The 5824-nt window shown below is 38.7% G+C and overlaps 1 long non-coding RNA gene across 1 annotated transcript; it reads left to right on the top strand.

Annotated features, from left to right (window-relative positions):
• The first annotated feature begins 1876 nt into the window (after positions 1–1876).
• On the top strand, positions 1877–2201 carry LOC135002316 (uncharacterized). The gene is made up of 3 exons (XR_010203526.1): positions 1877–1899; positions 1981–2044; positions 2118–2201. It is a non-coding gene; the product is annotated as an uncharacterized LOC135002316 (long non-coding RNA).
• The last annotated feature ends 3623 nt before the right edge of the window (positions 2202–5824 follow it).

Here is a 5824-nt window from a genome sequence, read left to right on the forward strand (position 1 = left end):
ACAATGTAACGAGATCACTTCTCGCTTTCTGGAGCGAGGGTACACCAGTAGTGTACTTACTCGCTGTCTTAATAAAGCGAACAGCATTTTTCATGGACAACAGGTTAAAAACCCCATTCGTAATAATCGGATGATTTGTTCCACTCAGTATGATGGTTCCACAAGTGCAACCAGAAAGGCCATACGGAAACATTGGCCAATAATAGCCACCGACAACAGTTTGCCTTTTCTTAAAACACCTGCTCCTATGGTTGCATACAAATGAGGGGCCAACCTAAAGCAATTACTAATGAGACCCACGATTTTCCCTGAACAGAACACATCTCAAATCCAGCTTATGCAAGCTAAACCTGGCAGTTTTTCTTGCGGGGGGTGCACAACGTGCAGATCTATGATCACCGGTCCTTTTTTGTATCACCCACACACAGGGAAAAAAATCTTCATCAGATATCATCTCCACTGTCGACTGGATCATGTCGTCTACCTTCTAAAGTGCCCATGTGGGTTATGTTATGTCGGACTAACTGCGCGTCCCTTTCGCGACAGGATGGCAAACCATCGGTCATCCATACACACGGCCCTCAATGTGGGCTTTTCTGACAAACCGGTAGCACGGCACTTTTTGTCAGTTAGACATCAAGTATCTGCCCTGAAGTGTCAGCTGATTGACTGGGTGCCGCCACCTGTTAGTGGAGGCGATCGCACCTTGTTACTTAAACAGAGGGAAAGCTTTTGGATACACAAACTCAATACAGTGTCACCAAGGGGCCTCAATGAGGCCAACCCCCTTAATATCTTTCTTTAGAATTTCATTTTGCCATAGTTGATTGGATATCTTGGAACACACCTTGTACGTTTCAGGGACATAGGGCATTGTGATGCAATCAGCATATACAGGCTGGGTCTTGATTTGTGTTTTATATGTTCTATGTTCTATGTTTTATTCTTTTCATTTATGTATGTTCTTTTTATGTATAGAGACTAAGAAAGTAAGGACAGTTATTTATACGTCCTTGCTTATGTGTTTTATATTTATTTTTCTGTTGTTTCCCGGAGCCTTCCCAGGTCCTATACTAGTCACGAGGGCTCACCAATTTCAATGACCACACCACCCACTATTCCCTTTTATTATTTAAAATCTTTTACTACATTATACCTATGTATTACTATAAAGATATTACACTCATATCAGTATTCAATATGCCTTTGTTGATCAGATATATGTTAGTTTGTATGCGTAGGGTGAGTTGTGGTCATTTGATCTGGTGCCCTCTTATGTCATTTTTGACATTTTTGACATTTCATATTATGGATTATTATTTACATTTGCACTCTTTTTCTTCTGTGGTGACTGACAGGCTACACATAGGTTAATCCAGGATTATACGTGAGGTGACCTTCGGTATACCTCCGTGTCCCTGTGAGCTACGAGTGGACCTGTACATTGAAGATTCCACCTGGGGGAGTGTTCATTCTCTGTGAACGCCCCCCTCTAGGTTGTACACCTCCTTTAAACATTAGCCAGTGGATAAGCCTAATTACGGTTCTCTCCGCGAGTGGAACGCAGAGACTTCCGGCCAGCGCCACTTCCGCGGAATGGAACGCATGGAGTTCCGGTCGGTGGAACGCAAAAGACGCGTCTCCGGCAGTTGCCCTTCTAAATCGTTAAAATCCACTCATTTAAGTAGCCGGGCGTTAGCGATAGCCACTGCCTGTCCTGTGAACCCTGTAACGTTTTACCCAGTTGGTCTGAGTTAGTTATCTGAGAGGTGATCAGTTAATGAGAGACTGGGTTTATACTAATCTTCCTAATTGGCACTTCCTGTGGTTGATCCTTAAATAGTGCTCAGCTGAGGCTGAACTTTATGCAGCTTCCATTTGGCTCTGGACACTTGAGCAGTGAGTATGGTTCTCCTGCAGCTCCCTTCTGACACATGATTACGGTTGGTGATTATTTTTTCCTGTTGTGCCTCCTTATAGACTGAGTGTCTGACATATGCACAGAGCCCACAAGCTGCCATGAGCTATTTCTACATGTAACTAGGTATGATCTTTTCCAAAATGACGTTGTTAGTGTATTTTCTTATGGTGTAGTTACTCTGTTATTTATCTAATAGGTGACTACGCCTTGCAGCTTCCCCTACGTTATAGGCTTTTTAACTTCATTATGTGATCAGGCATGTTGCCAACTTTGAAGGCCATTCCACACATCTGAGTGATCTGGCTTGCCGTCCAGGTAATCATTTGCCTATCTAAACAGATAGTCCTAATGGTGGAGGTGTCTCTTTCATCACACGTGGATTATTTCCAAGTATCTCTTTTTTACATATATAAAAAAACAGCTTTTTAATACGTTTTCTGGTTTTTGTGACAGTCTTCAGGGCCTGGGAGGCACTGGTGGTGTTGGTGTTGAATAAATCTGGGTTCTTATACATATTAATTGTAACTGTTTCTGATTGTATAGGTGATTTAAGTGCCAATCTTGATAAAGGTCCGCATAAGGACCGAAACGTCGATGAAATACGGCATCAACAGTGAACCCGAATAAAAATATACTGAATTTACAAGTGACTTCAGAGACTAATTTCTGGGCGTGAGTGCACCTTCCACCTAGGTGGTTGTTGTGGTATATTGGTGGCCTCTCTGGTCATTAGGAGCACCCGCCGTCGTTATTACTTTTGATGAGAGTGCAGGATCTTCCAAGACTATATATATATATATATATATATATATATATATATAGATATATATATATAGATATATATATATATAGATATATATATAGATATATATATAGATATATATATAGATATAGATATATAGATATATATATATATATATATATATATATAGCAGGGGTTCCACAAAAGTGGAGGGGGCACTCACTTGTAAATAACATATACAGTGAAATAGCATAAAACATTCATAATTTTAATAGTCAGTTGCACCAATTCGCCTTTGATCGACGTTTCGACCCCTTAACCGGGTCTTTCTCAAGATAGGCAGGATCAGTAAACATTCACATCATTTTTCAAGGTATATACATAGTGTCATCAATAGGGATCTAGAAAAAGAAAAGAACATAGGACCACTCTTAATGCCTCCCAGGCCCCACTGTTGCGCTTAAATCATATATTAACTAACACACGGCAATTTACAACGTGTGTGTATCAAATAAGATTAAACAAAATAAATAAAATAAAAATAAATAAATAAAAAATAATAAATAAATAATAAATAAGGTAGACCAAACGACCAGTGTATGATATCCTACTATAGTGACCACCACAGTGATTCCATATACCAAAACAAGCGAGGGCTTACGTTGAGGCCTCACTTAGGGGAAAAGATCCCGATAATATCTATCCACTCAGCTGGTATGTAGTTCAAAACCTAAAAACCAATATGTACAAAATATCAGCAAATATTTATTTAGCAGAACAAATATAGGTTAGCTCAACAAACATGTATATATAAATAAATACCTATGTACTCAGCAATTATACCATCACAGGTAGATGTGAGTAAACTTCCAGAATAATTCACAAGTGTCATCCTATAAACACAGAGGGGGAGGGTGAGAATGGAGACTACAGATATACCAGTTTAACATGTGAGTGTGAAAAACACCAACTACTCACAATATGACAGCAGTCATTCCAGTCTAAATGGGTCCAGGTGTGCCACTATTCAATTCCACAACATATCAAAACAAGGTCACTGAAATAAATAGTATACAATACCAATATCAATCGCTAAAGAAGTAACAACACAGACAGGGTCGATAACCCCTAAGCAGAGGGTACTTACACTACGTTGTTCACACAGTCAAAGGGCACCTGGTACTACACATGTAGTCTGAACGCCGGATGATTTAAACGCTGGCGTCCGGAAGTGAGCAACAACGTCACATCCGCTGCACGTGGTCATCAAATACCCGCAAAGTCCAACCAGAGTAGGCACCCCTCATCATTAGGTAACATTACCCACCTGCGTTTAACTGCAGGCAAGTGCCCGGCATTTAATACCGCCGCCGCCTCTACACTCCATTGTCAGGGACGCACCAAGCGTCTCACGGACCGGAACTATATCTGCGAGACGTCATGCGTGTCATATACCGGAAGTGTGCGTTCCACCGGGTAACGGTGAGACGCATCACTACAGCTGACTAGATCTACAATCATCGCCAAGCGGTGGTATAATAGGCTAACAGGACCCTGTATAATATGCTCACTGGGCGCACTATCTCAGATAGGGAGCAGGGGATACGGAACAGAAAATATAAGCCAAAGACACATAGATGATAAATAAAAACTAATAAAGTAAAATAACCAAGGAATGAAAATACAATGTAGATAAACATAAGTGAAGAAAAATAAAAATAAAAATAGTAATAATAAAAATAGAACAAGGATGCAAATAAAAATAAAAATGCAAATGAATAAAAATAAAAATAAAATAAAATATAAATACTAAATCAAACTGAATATATAAATTTGTAAACATATAAAGGACACATAACACATATAAACATACGTGTATGTATCACTCATAGAGCATCATGCAACACTGGAACCTGCGGGCTTAAAGTGGTACAACATCCACAATGGTCCAGCCCAACCGTTCACATCTCCAACAACAGAGTGCCTGTTACATACATAATTGGTACTGTCCCAATAGGGTTTAAACATACAAGTGTCTAACCATACATTACACAAATAACATTTTATAAAAAATACAAGGAGACAATAATTAATACATATAGACAAAACAATCCCATCCCCCCTAGTAATATCAGATGAACATATTAACAATATATACAGGATATCCCTATGGGGCAAGACAACCCCAGTGGTAACCGTCAAATATTGTAAAACCAATGAATACTCAGGGAGATGTAACACTAAACACTAAAATAATGTGCATACATAAACAACTAATACATGAACAAATATTTGACGGTTACAATGTTTTACAATATTTGACGGTTACCACTGGGGTTGTCTTGCCCCATAGGGATATCCTGTATATATTGTTAATATGTTCATCTGATATTACTAGGGGGGATGGGATTGTTTTGTCTATATGTATTAATTATTGTCTCCTTGTATTTTTTATAAAATGTTATTTGTGTAATGTATGGTTAGACACTTATATGTTTAAACCCTATTGGGACAGTACCAATTATGTATGTAACAGGCACTCTGTTGTTGGAGATGTGAACGGTTGGGCTGGACCATTGTGGATGTTGTACCACTTTAAGCCCGCAGGTTCCAGTGTTGCATGATGCTCTATGAGTGATACATACACGTATGTTTATATGTGTTATGTGTCCTTTATATGTTTACAAATTTATATATTCAGTTTGAGACATAAATCTTGAGGAAGGGGTTATCCCCGAAACGTCACACTTTCAATACAAGTTTGCTTATTTCATGTGCCTCTGGAGTGCCTTTTTTTCCACGTTTGGACATATATATATATATATATATATATATATATATATATATATTGAAAGATAAGCCCGGCACTCTGTTTGTAGTCCAGATTTAGCCCCGGTGCCTCCAGTGTGGAAATCAATAGTAAATAAAGGAGTCTGCGGCACTCAAGGTCTTATCAAAAAGCTGATTGTTATTGAAACATCAAAACAGGGATGTTTGATGTTTCAATAACAATCAGCTTTTTGATAAGACCTTGAGTGCCGCAGACTCATTTATTTACTATATATATATATATATATATATATATATATATAGCATCACATGTCCATCCCGCAACAAAGTCACTAGTATAGACAGGACCAGCACACTGTAGTCTAGTCAAA

The sequence above is a fragment of the Pseudophryne corroboree genome, unplaced genomic scaffold (genome assembly GCF_028390025.1).
Source record: "Pseudophryne corroboree isolate aPseCor3 unplaced genomic scaffold, aPseCor3.hap2 scaffold_1761, whole genome shotgun sequence".
In the NCBI taxonomy this organism is placed as follows: domain Eukaryota; kingdom Metazoa; phylum Chordata; class Amphibia; order Anura; family Myobatrachidae; genus Pseudophryne; species Pseudophryne corroboree.